The sequence below is a fragment of the Plectropomus leopardus genome, chromosome 6, assembly GCF_008729295.1.
Source record: "Plectropomus leopardus isolate mb chromosome 6, YSFRI_Pleo_2.0, whole genome shotgun sequence".
Classification (NCBI taxonomy): domain Eukaryota; kingdom Metazoa; phylum Chordata; class Actinopteri; order Perciformes; family Serranidae; genus Plectropomus; species Plectropomus leopardus.
Window position 1 is genome coordinate 26,132,102 of NC_056468.1, and position 13,135 is coordinate 26,145,236.

Consider the following 13,135-nt stretch of genomic DNA (forward strand, 5'->3'; position numbering starts at 1 on the left):
TATCAAATTTAAAACAGAGTTTACAAAGTGCTTAAAAAAGTAAAGCAAAAGCAGAAGTTGCATACTTGGAAGCATAAAAGTATGACAAAACCTTGGTGGAGTTCAGATAAAGTGAAAACAAGAGGACAAAAAATGCAAAATGCAAGACACAAACTGTCAAATAAATACAAATAGAAAGACCAATACAATACAAGCAATAAAACCACAAAATAAAAGGAATTAAATAAAATGAAAAATACATAAAATTAATAAAAAGGCAGCACACATAAAAGCAAGTGTATAAAAATGGGTTATAATAGATAATTTTTGTCACTGATTCTGTCAACCTGATTTACTCAGGCACGTTGTTCCAAAGTTGAGGGGATGGCAAAAGTACGATCACCTTAAGATTTAAGCCTTGACTCTTGAACGGCCAGAAGTGCCAAACCTGAAGAGCTAAGGCTACTAACTGGCTCATATAGGGTCAACATTTCTGTTATGTATCCTGGGGCCACAACCAAACGAGCTGTAAAGTAATCGGAAAAATCTTAAAATCAATTCTAGAAACCCACAGGATGCCAAAGGAGAGAAGCTGGGATGGGATGACATGATTTTGTCTGTTAAAACTGGTAAGAAGCCTAGGATAAACAAGAAAATATTAGCATATCAAACTGTATAAAAGTTTTGAAATAACATCAAATAAGTATTTGATAAAATAATTTTTAAACTTTATGTCTTACAAATAAGTAGGATGATACGCTTATGTCACATCCGGTAGCCATCTTTGTTTTGATTAGGAGTTGCATGAGGGGGAAAGCTGAGGAGATATTACCTGAAAGGACTCTGGAAACATCTTGAAAACTGTGGTAGGTGTCGTGACCCTTTTAGGTTTTTTAAAGTTTGCTAGTAAGTCACAAAATGTTGTATTGTTGTTGTGAGGGGAGCAAACGGTTGTTCGATAAGGTTTGTTAGCGCACAGTGGCGATGCTGAAGTTAGCTTCCGTTTCGTAGCTTCACTAACTAAACGGTTTAATGAGGTCTTGATGTTTTTTGCATTTTCACTGAGGCTGCACAATAATATTGGCATGTCATCGATACTGGCAGATAGTGACTTTAATGTGAAATATCCGAATTGACCACTAGACTAATTTCTGCCCATATGATAAAATGATATTTATTTTTGAATTGGAAGCGAACTTCAGCGTCGTCTCACAGTGTTGGTTTAGCTTAGCACAGGTGCCACGGAGCGCAACGCAGGTGAACAGATGTGGACACTTTCACTCACAGGACATTTGACATTTAGCAGAAGTAACATAATGTAACCGGTAAGTTAAGCTGTCTTTCTTCTCTGACTGTGAGGGTGAAATAACCGTTTATTTGAATAGCTATGTAACGCTAGCATTAAATAGCTAACGTTAGTTGACATGCTCATACCTTAGCTAAGTGTTATCTATAAAACCACACAACTTCAGTATTCGCTCGACGTTTTTTTTCTGATAGACTTGCTGTTAGAAAAGTTTGATTTTGCCTGGTTTATTGTGTGTATGCCACATAGCTGTTGCGTAGTAAAAGATTATGCCTCTGCTGAGTCTTTTAACATTAGGGTAAAGGTGCTTCATACAGTTAGCTCAGAGCTAACACAGCTCTCTCATGGTCAGTTTGTTAGCAGTGTATTTTTTGCACACCTGGATTAAATTACAGGTTAATTAATGTGCATATTTTTTGTTAATGGCCGCTCTGTGCCAGCGTTTTGGCCCTGCAAATAAAGGCCAGACTCTTGGTGGCAACAAAATAAAGCTTTGGTGCTTTTAAGAGGATGTATTCACTTTAATTCCTGTCTGCTTTTTTTCTTTTTTTGTTTCTTTCCCCCCAGTGAGAGCAAAAGTCCATTTCTATGTAGGCAGCACTTAAAGTTGAAATACAGTGTAAGGCTGCAGCAGGACATAAATAAAGTTTTGCCTTTAACAATAGGGTTAAATAGATACTTGGGAAGATAGCAAAAAGGAGTAAAAATAAAAATATAACACTTGTAAGAGTGTTTGCTTTCAATTATTAAAAATAATTAAGGTAAATAGTCAGTTAGGATTGTTTTATGAAAGCTAATAATGTTCAAGTAAATGTTATGTTTTAGGCTTCAGACTTTTTAATAATGTTTTCTCTGATATTTACTGCCTACATAGCATGTGATAGTGCATGTACCAAATAAGCAGGAAGATATCTTTGTGATATTCAAAGAAATGCACTAGTCTAATATGTAATATATCATTTTTTCTTTGAGTAGAGCTTCTCTTGTGTTAGTTTCTCCTGTTGGGAATGATGTAGTGACAGACAGACAGTATGGGCACCTTTACTTCAGACTCACTGTCATCTTTACCCCAGAGTCACAGAGATGTGACAGATCAGTTTCAAAGCTACAACTGACTTGCTTTTTCTTATCTGCTTGCTTTTTGATTTAACATGTGGTACAAGAGTCAAAACTAAATGTCCTTGAGGTTTTGTGTGCAGTGTATAGTAGTCTAACTTGGGCTGCAGTGTTTTTATATGTCAGGCGGTGAGTGGATGGCACCTGCCGTGTCCACATGTTACTCAAATGGGTGGCGTCACAGGAGAACGTGGATTGATGGAACCTGTCGTGGGCGCTATGTGCCACTTTCCACTAAATCTAACCATCTGCGCCATCATGTCCGTTTGTTGACTTCCTTGCCTTGGTTGCCATGTTCTCATGTTATCTTAACATTAGGGATGTAATGATGCATCATGAGGCAGTTAAAAATTGATAAAAAATATGTGAGATGAAAAATGAACCGCGATACTTTTTTTGAACAGCAGAGTGTGTTATCTAATTTTGACTTCGCTTTCTTGACATGCCACATCACTACGTGTTCAACATCCTAAGTCATGTACGAGACTAGAGACAGCTCACCAACGTAAATAAGATGAAGCAAAGGCTTCACGACATGCAATATTGAAATAAAAGATGCACCGTCCAGTTTCAAATTGAAGTATGGTGGCATTTGAGTTTCCTCAAGTTAGAAAGTAATAAAGGCGTAAAAAAAAAAAAAAAGACAAAAACAGTCTGCAAATATTACAAGAGTGTGTTGAACTATACAAATAGCGCCCAACTTATCTCCCACGGGTGGGTAATGACCAACTTAGTTCTTTAAACTCATCCTCTCTTTCCCCTCTTGCAAAAGCATCATTTCCACATCAGTCACCTCTGTCCCAAGTATAAGAGCTTTTTTATCACTAGGAGACATTGTGAATGTCCAGAAATGCATTCATTACATAGTTTGTGTTATACATTTATACTTTACCTCAGAAATAAAAAGCGATTTGTTAATTTGATATGGAAAAGAAGAGAAAATGCAGTATTTTGTATAATTTAAATTAAATTTAGTTTTTTGTCATAATTTTTCTGTAATCTCATTTCATATTTTTAAAAAAATCGTGAGAATTCTATCCTGTGCATTTGTTGACATCACAGTCGCGCTATCCCAGAACGTAAACTGCAGAAGGATACCTAAAACGTTAGACGCAGATGTCCACTGCAGTGCAGCAGTATGTGACGACTTAAGATGTAAATGTGTTGTTATTGCACAATCAAGAAAGTTTTGACGAATGTTGCCATTTCCATACAGATTTTCTAATGCCATACGTCAAAATGCACATAAAAACACACTTATGTAAACACTACTATAAGGATCTTTATTTGTCTTAATCAGCTAAAGCTATGTCATAAAAAAATGTAAATTATTATAACTACTCTACTATCATGGGACTATAACAACAGCATGTGAGCAGAAAACACATTTTAAATGAATTATTTAACAAGGTTTTAAGTATCAATAAAACATGACTGGGAGTTAAATATCATAATGTGGATTTATCTTAAAAAGGGCCTCGGCTAAAGAACACTGCAGTCTGATTTAATTTTGTCCTGGTGGAAATGAATGAACTGTAGGTGACTGAGGCTAAGCTGCACAGAGCTCATGTGAGAGATCTTAAGAGTCCAGTGCTTCAAAGTTGTCTGTGCCTTCTGTCACACCTCTAACATTTTCCACTACCCTTTGACCATCATGTTTTGGCCTTTCTCTTGTAAATCTGTCCATCTTGGAGTTTCTGCACTCCCTCCTCAGCTGATTCATTATACTTCAAGTGAATTTAGCTAGGCTTTAAAATGGCATGATGTCAGAATTTTGTGACAGGTAGAATTGCATTTATCTGAGAGGAATAGAGGAAAAAACACTGACATTGTGACTCAATTATATCACAGTCGAAGACTATTATGTATAGACTGAACAACTGTCTCACATCACCAGATGTCTGAACCCAATCTCTTTTTATAGCAGGTTCAGCTTGACTGAATGGCATTGTAAGAAAAAATTATAAAAGTTTGGAACTCAACTTTTCTAAGCTTAAGCTGAGCTATGACAAAGGGCAGGAGCTCTGCACTTTCAGATAGAGTGAGTATTATGTGGAAGTAAAAGTACAAACACCGTCAGGATGTCCGGGCTCCCCCTTGGGCAGACGATATGACCCTGCTTGACATCATATTTTTAATAAAGCTACTTTTGTGATTGTTTAAATGAGCTTAAGTAATCAAAGTGAGCTTAAAAGGTAATACATCTAGGGCTGGGCAATATAATGAATATGTACGATATATCAATATTTCAAGCAAGATGTAGACTGAGAAAACACAGTTTATATCGATATAGGGTCAAGTTACATTACATAACGCTGTTCTTCAGAAAAAGTTCTCCAGTTAAACTAAGAGCGACACAGTGCTGCTACTCTGTTTTATGGTGTTTGTTAATTAGTCCACAGTGCGACATTGGTCTATACGTTGCACATAGGGATATTCTGATCAAGTTTTTTGCACCTCATCCTGATCAGGTCATTTAATATTGAGTATCTGCAGATTCCTGATCCAATACTTGTATTTACCTTTACCTAGAGCTGCTCAGTGCAAATTTTAAGTATTTTAAGGTTATTAAGATAAATCCAGTGTGTATGCTTGACAGTTTAATAGCTGTGTAATGCAATACAAGAAAAATGTCTGCAAACAAACAGTTCCTAGGTGTTTTTATTTTTACAAAATAGCAAGTAAACAAACTATAAAAATATTTATATGGCTCTTATCACAATTCCACTTAGTGCAGCATTTGTCTTTTTTTTTTTTAATAACATAACAAAGTAAAGACACTTAAATGTCTTAAGAAATTGCCCTCAATTCCACTTAGTGCAGCATTTGGAGACAGATTTGTTTTGAAAAATGCAGAGACAACACAGGCATTTCATACACAAGACAAATGTATCGATGACAAAGTGTCTCTCACTCCTTCCCTCGCTTACTCTATCTATGCTGTGTGCATAAATAAAATTAATAGCCTAGATAAATGTAAATATAAATGACATAAATCACTTTCAAGTACCAGATTACTTGTACTAGACAATAGATTTAGGCCTACTTGATACTTTTATACTCATTTTATAGTAATATGGCATGTCCTGCAAACCTTTAAAGCTCTAGAGCTCCAATGTTGTGTGCAAAAAATTAAAATAAAGCCCTGCTATTTATTTATTTATTTTTTTCATTACACATTGTGCAGCTGAGTATTTTCAAATGGGAAAAAAAATCTCTATATTTGCATTTTATTTTCATCAGTCTGTTTTTATAAATATTTTAGAAACGCTTGTGACGTCTCAAATTTGGCTTTGACTTGCAACTGAAAATACAGAGATATGTATTGAGTATTGCCATTCAGCCTGAAAATACTGAGATATAAATTTTGTCCATATCACCGAGCCCTGACTATACCCATAAATTCTGCTAGGTAAATTCTGCCTCTCTCCCACCATATTAGGGCATCTGATGAGGTAGAGCGGGCTGTCGTATCATTAATCACAAGGTTGGTGGTTTGATCCCCAGCTTCTCGTGTCCACATCTTGAAGTGTCCCTCAATAAAACAATGAACCTCAAGTTGCTCCTGATGGGCAGATCACTGCCTTGCATGGCCACTCCGCCACACTTGGTGTGTGAAATTTTGTGTGAATAGGTTAATAAGAGGCAAATTGCTTTGTAAGGTGCTTTGTCCAAAAAGGTAGAAGGTGCTTTGCTGATGCAGTCCATTTTACCATTCACCATAAGCTCTCTTTGTCTGCAAACTTGCTGCCAATTAGTGAGTTTCTTGCCATATTTGACAACTTTTAAAATTCCTTAAGTGACTTTTTTCCAAAACATGCCCAGCAACAAATCTAGGGCGACTGACTGTTTGGGCAGACCTCAGCTCCTTTGAAGAGAGTCGCCAGCATTTGTCAGTGAATGTGTTCTCATGTGGCTGTGGCTCTCTGGACTGACTCTGTTCAGTGAGTGGGAGAGAGCATCAGCATGTTCAGTCGACCAATTAGCAGCCAGACAGAAGTGTAAATGAGCTGTGAATGTGCATACTTAACAACTAATCATTATTCCCCATTGTTTGTACAGGGAACTCTTTCTCCTTTATTTTTATTCTAAGTTGTTTGACTTTTAGTTTGAGACTTTCATTTTGTTCTCAAAATACAAGAGTTGTTTTCCCAGTGTCGGGATCCTGTCTATTCATGACAAGGTCACCAGGTTAATACATCAGACGACATTACGATTCTTTAAAATTGGGGATAGATGTAAATGAAAACTGTTGAGATGACTCAAAAAATAATACAGATAATACAGTGGAAAACACTTATACTGATCACAGTTACACTGATCGGCCGCTTATTGATCGAAAAGCTTGGCTCCAGTCTCCACTGTCCTCAGCTGCTCTGCGGTGCGCACCATCCGGGTCAGATAGGAGCTAATATTATGCCCACGCACCAGTCTCACTGTTTCCACACCATTATTGCTGGGTTTGCATGGCATTATTTGCTGTTATGAGCCATGCCGCTAGCTTGTCAGCTCCTAACAGACCCGGCTTGCTGTAAACTGAAGAGTAGCACAATTAACCACTAGACAGACATGTGTAAACGGTCAAAAATAGTGCTGGTGGTTAACTGATTAACTGTTGACAGCCCTAACCTATGTTTCATTCTTATTGCGTCTGATCTAGAAACTTCCTGACTCCCAGTCGGATACACAAACTTTTTTTTGTTCTCTAAGATGTTTAACAGTTCAAACAATCTACAACAGTGATGCTAACCTTTAATCCTGTCGCTACGTGTGTGCAATGAGGCAGACTCTTATAATTGTCCCTAGCACAGAGCTCACAATCCCACAGCAGCAGATATAACCCAAACAGTCTGTGGTGTGGTGAAGATGAGCGCAGTGTCTTCAGCAGAGTTGATAGTTCAGCGTGACCTCTATAAACAGATAACTGCGTATGAATGCAGATACATTTAAAAACCTGCTAATTTAAATTTAAACTCATCAAATTTCTCAAGTTTGTCAAAGAATCATTTCAGCCTTAGTAACTTAAGTGATCCGAGAATCAACACCGACATCAGTGTTTCCACTACAGAGGGCCATCTGTGACAGTTTTATTACAGCTGCCACAGAATCATAACTAATGAAAATCTCATTATGAAACCTTAATTCAAATCATAAGGCTGCACCAAATGGCACACGATTGGAGAAAACTGACTGCTGTCAGGGATCTTGTGAAGTTGAGTTTGACAAGGCAGAAAAGTAGATATTCAAAGGCATTTTTAATGGTCGCCCCCAGCTCTGTTCAGACTGAATAATTTAATACATACTTTAGGAAAGATGTAGTTAAGTAGAGCCATAATCCTTGTACACTACATTAATCCTTCTGGACAGTATTTTAGCCACTGTCAATGCACAGCAGGTGGCTTGTAATAGACAACACATTTTCCAGCCTACAGCACATAAAACCAAAATATATGAAGACAGCATACAGGTTAGATAGATAGCCTACTGGTGGTCAGAATTGCAGCTGCTGCTATTACACTCCACAGAAGTAAAACTGCAGAGCCGATGAAATTCAATAACAGGAAGGCACAAATACTCAGAGGTCAAGCTTAAACCATATGGTGTCTCTTTGGACTAACCTTAATCTTAATTATTAGAGCACCAGCAAGCAAACAAACAGTAATCATTTGGTGATGGAGAAAAAAAATCACGTGTCCAAATGGCATTTAATTTTAATTCATGCAATATTTTAATCACCCTAATTACCATAAGGCAGTAGTTTTATATTTCGGCCACTTAAGTGTCCTACACCTCATGCGTGTTGAATTCAGTGCCAGTCATGTGATACTAGTTAGGAGGGCTGTCACAACCTCTGCTGTCTTTCTATAGTCAGTTACCAAGGAAGTTGACTTGCATGGGGGACCCAGCTGATGTCCATCATCAAAAATAACTAGGCACACCTACAGACATGTACAAAGCTACAAACTGACCACTGCTGACACACAGTTTACCTGGGGTTATTATAAACAATTATGATGATGATGAAGATAATAATTGTTATGCTCATGGAAGCATGTGCTTTTTTCCTTGGGACATAGACATTAGTTAATTCTCAATTGCATTCAGTAAATTTGATTAATGGAAGAGACGAAGGTATAGGTCTATTTCATATGAGTTGCTGTCCTGCAGGGCTTTCTGCTGCCATGTATGTGGGTTGTAATGCAGTGATACTAGAATTTCCCTTTTGTCCCCATAAATCTGAAGATATACATCACTTCCTGTGTGCAGAATGACTGGGAGTATAAATCCTTGAAACAAGCTTCCTCTTTGATGGCTTATGCTGCTGCTCCAAGGAGATTGTTTTTCAAAAATATTGACGCTGTCCCATGTATACATATTTTACAAATATTTTGAAAATGATCAGACTACATAAATTGTTAGTCTGACAGAAAAAAAATAACAGGAAGTTTTTCTTAATCATGCATCTCCTATATCTACATAGTTTTAAAGGTTCTATCTGTAACAGTATTGGTATTGTAACTTAAAAACTGAGACCTTTCTTGGTTGCCTTTAACAGCCTGTGGCAGGCTTCATGATTGCTCTCCAGGAAAATCCAAAGAATCTGCGTTACCAAATGCCCTTCTTCTCCTCAGCTCCCGTATAGTGCTAAACGCATGCGGAAATGGAGTCCACTAATGATAACAAACAACTGTCACCTACCACAACACAAAGACCACACATGCTGTGTTTACATTATATGCATTTTGCAGCGGCAGCCAAAAAAAGGTCTTCAGTTAGCTGCTGTAGCTACTTGAATTATCCAGCGAAGTCCCAACACAGGAGTCTAATCCTGGACTGCCCGACTCCCTGTCAGATCTGCAGACTTTCAGTTGCTACCAGCCCGTTGTGAGCCACTGCACTTGGATTTGTGGTGGTTAAATTTGAGATGTTACAGCTGGTAACTGACGGTTTGTCTCTGGAGCTGCAATCTGCTCTCCTCCTGGCGAAGTAGTATCTCATTGGCGGGAAGAGAGGCAGAGGGACCGCAGGGTGTGCTAGATAGCTAATTTTTTGTTGTCTGATATACAGTAAATTTGTAGAAAATACTAATGTGTGTGTGTGTGTGTGTGTGTGTGTGTGTGTGTGTGTGTGTGTGTGTGTGTGTGTGTGTGGTGTTGCCATTCAGCCTTAAAATACTGAGACATGATTTTTAGTCCACCCTTACATCCATCCTTAACTTCCCTCACAACAAAGCACAAACATGTCAGGAGCATGTATCTTCTTTGATGGATTAAAAAAAACTAAGTCAAAAAGCAGCATGGCTCACACTGATTAACATTATGTTCTATTTTTCCTCTAAAATATGTCTTCACAGCAGTTTGTATTAGTTAAAGGCAAACAGAGATGAGTGATAACTGATGCTGTGACAGTGGAGCCCCATATCTTGTTGTCTGTTCAAAGGCTCTGACAGGGATCAAAGCTCAGACTGTTAAATATTAAATTCCAGTTCAAAATGTAGAACACACAATTACCCTAGGAAGTTACTAGTTGATTTTGGAAAAGGACACAATTCATAAAAACATTTTAGATTTAAAAAAACATAGGCACGGCCATTAGCAATCTGTAATAACCTCAGTTTTCAATAGTTGATATGATTGTCAGTTGGTACAAGTGTACTGCAGTATCAGCTATATTTACAAAAAAACATGATAAAATAAGGCTCCTAACATGTCTTTTGTTTCCTTTAAGACGGCGCTGAATTTTAGACACCAGTCATCCTCATCAGACAAACCCTGCTGCTGCTTCAGAATAAGGTAGGACAAACATCCTTCTTCAATTAGCACAAATCTGCTGCAGTATCTGGTATTTTTATTTAAGAAAAAAAATGCATGATAAAATAAGCATCTTTGAGTAATGTCATTGCTGTGGCAGTAGCCCAGTGAAGGCTAAAAGGTCATTTAGAAGTCAGATGCCCAAAGATTTCTACTTATCAGGATGTCAACATTCAGCCAACTCTGTGTTATAGCTGTGTGGGCAGTATGTGCAGATGAAAGGTGTTTGGCATCTCCCCCGCACCACGAGCGCAGAGCTCTGTGCCGATCAAAGACGCATTTCACGTCACTTGGTGGATCGCTGCAGGCAAACAAGCGGGGATTTCTGGGCACTCACGGCATGGTGGAAGCCAAACACTGTTCATTTGTACACACTGCCCACACTGTGATGACACAGAGCTCGTTGAAAATCAGCTGAGTCCTTCTTTCAGTAACCAATGCTGCATTACTTTGTTTTAAGAAATTAAAATGAATCAGTAACGGGTTATTCCACTTGCAATATTTCTTTTTTGAGAAGAACATTTTCTGAACACCCACTTGATGAGTGGGTTAAGGTTCAATAAAATGGGCGGAACAGTGAAAATGAGAGAAATTGAAACCGCAGCTGAGGCCTAATGTAATGTTTTAAAGCTTTGACAGGATCAGATATCATGTCATTTCATCCTCTGATGGAGAGGAGAGGAGGAAGCCTGCAATGTGTGTCCTCAATGTTGATACATGAGCTAATCCACATTTCAAGTGCCCGCATATGTGGGGGAGTGTGTAGCAACAGGTGGCAGAGAAATTGATTGATTTTATTAAAGTAAAAAGCAATGTCCATCTGCAGTGGTTTGTTGAAAGAGTGTCATGTGGGGTATCAGTGGAGTGAACTAGTATGTCATATGCGATAGAGAAGAGTTGGTTCACTGCAATCAAATGAGCTCTGAGTCAGAGGTTTTCTCTTCCTCCCCTTACATCTCATCCCTCTCCTCTCTCATTTGTCTTTGCTTGCTGCACTGATGTCTTCCCTATTACCTCTGATTTGACTTGTCTGGTTGTGAATACCTAATCACGCTGAAGATGCCACACTTTCATTACTTGAAGGCTGTATTCTTATCACTCTCATCTCATCTCATGGTTAGGATGATACTTATTTCTTGCTTAGAGGAGGGATGTGTGCCACATATGGTTCACACAAGCTGAAATAAGCCTGTGCATGTCATGACCTTCTTTGTCCACCCCCACAAAGACACTCATCTGACCACGTTTGTTAGAAATTGCAATATGAAGGGATTTCTTAATGCTCATAAGATCAGACATATAAGTACCCAAACACTCTTTTTAATGATAATTGTGTTTGTTTTAGATATTCTCTTGTTGTACTCAGAGTAGGGTGCAGCGGTCTACTGGTTTTCATTTCTAACATGGTATAAAAAACTATGCTAGGATCCCACTGTTATTTTACAGTGTCACTACCATAAATTACTTCAACAGTTTATTACTATTAAAATTATTACAGTATTCTACAGTAGAATGTGAGGTTTACAGTGTTATAGTGGCCCAAAAAGCAACAAGATTTACAGTGTTTTAATAGATTTTGGAAAACTTTACATTACTGTTAGAATTTTGCCGTGTTTTTACAGTGATTTTCACTGTAAAAATGTTGCCATAAAATTACAGTGAACTACTGGCAGCGGCAGTTGCCAGCATCCTATGGTTATTTTACAGTGTCACTACCATAAATTACTTCAACAGTTTATCACAGTTAAATTTATTACAGTGTTCTACAGTAGAATGTGAGGTTGGCAGTATGAAATTCTCCCCAAAAAGCAAAATTTACAGAGTTTTACTGTATTAAAAGAACAACCAAACTGTACATTAATGTCAAGAATTTTGCTGTATTTTTACAGCAGTTTGTTACAGTGTAGGGTAAAAAAACATGCAATAAGACAGAGAATCTTTGTTTTTATCAACTAAAAAAAACCTTTCTGAACCTACCTTTCAAAAGGTAGAATTTTTAGGCATACTTCCATTATTAACAATAGTTTCAAGTTTAAATTGTATTAATAAAGCACTTGTTCAACAAAAAAATCCTTCTGTTTTCATTTCTTTAAGAGTTATTGTCGCTGGTAATGATAATAATTCTGTAATACTATGATACCTTGAAACTGCAATGTTTTGGAGATGATTGTCATACTGTGGATATCCCATCTGCTGGGACCCTAACTCAGAATGGCCAAATTCATAGATCAGTCATTTGACTGATCTATGAATTAAGGCTTCAACATTGTTCACTAAGATGACCTAACATGTCTTTGTTTCCTTTAAGACGGCACTGAATGTTAGACACCAGTCATCCTCATCAGACAAGCCCTGCTGCTGCTTCAGAATAAGGTAGGACAAACATCTGTCTTCCTTTATTCAACAGTCAGTGCTCAGCAACATGGCAAATGAGCCCACTGTGTCTTTGCTCGCATGCTCACATGTGCGTGTTTTAGTGTGTGTGAGCTCATTCTTTGTAATCCCCACCAGTGTATGTATGGAGGCTCCGCTGCTCTTGGGGTTGCTCTCAAGGCCTTGGTCCGGGGTCCACAGCACAGCTGTTGTATGGAAAATGTACTGAATAAGTCACTTTTAGTTGCTATGTTACAAACGGCCATAGCAACAGTATGCCGTCATCACTATCCCAGGGAGTGTTTTTCTTGGAGGAAAAAAAACATCCTTTGAATTTTGAGTATGGCCTGCTGAGAGTTTCTATGTGAAAATCAAAAGGAATGATGGTTGAGATATTGGTGTAGAGATTAGGTATTACCATACATAAATGATATCTCTTGTGCTACTTTATGACACTGATCACACCTGCTTTACTCTGAAAAGAAAATTGTCCGTCTAAACTCTGGTGAACCTTGAAGCACATTCAGGATCTCACTGTTCTTTCTACGTA

At 37.9% G+C, this 13,135-nt stretch overlaps 1 protein-coding gene across 1 annotated transcript in view; it reads left to right on the top strand.

Annotated features, from left to right (window-relative positions):
• Nucleotides 1-777: 777 nt before the first annotated feature.
• gpat2 (glycerol-3-phosphate acyltransferase 2, mitochondrial) overlaps nt 778-13,135 on the top strand; it is a 149,827-nt gene continuing 137,469 nt past the window's right edge. The window contains exons 1-3 of the mRNA XM_042488786.1: nt 778-845; nt 10,130-10,194; nt 12,521-12,585. The gene's annotated coding sequence lies outside the window, so the exon portion shown is untranslated. The remainder of the gene's footprint in view (nt 846-10,129; nt 10,195-12,520; nt 12,586-13,135) is intronic.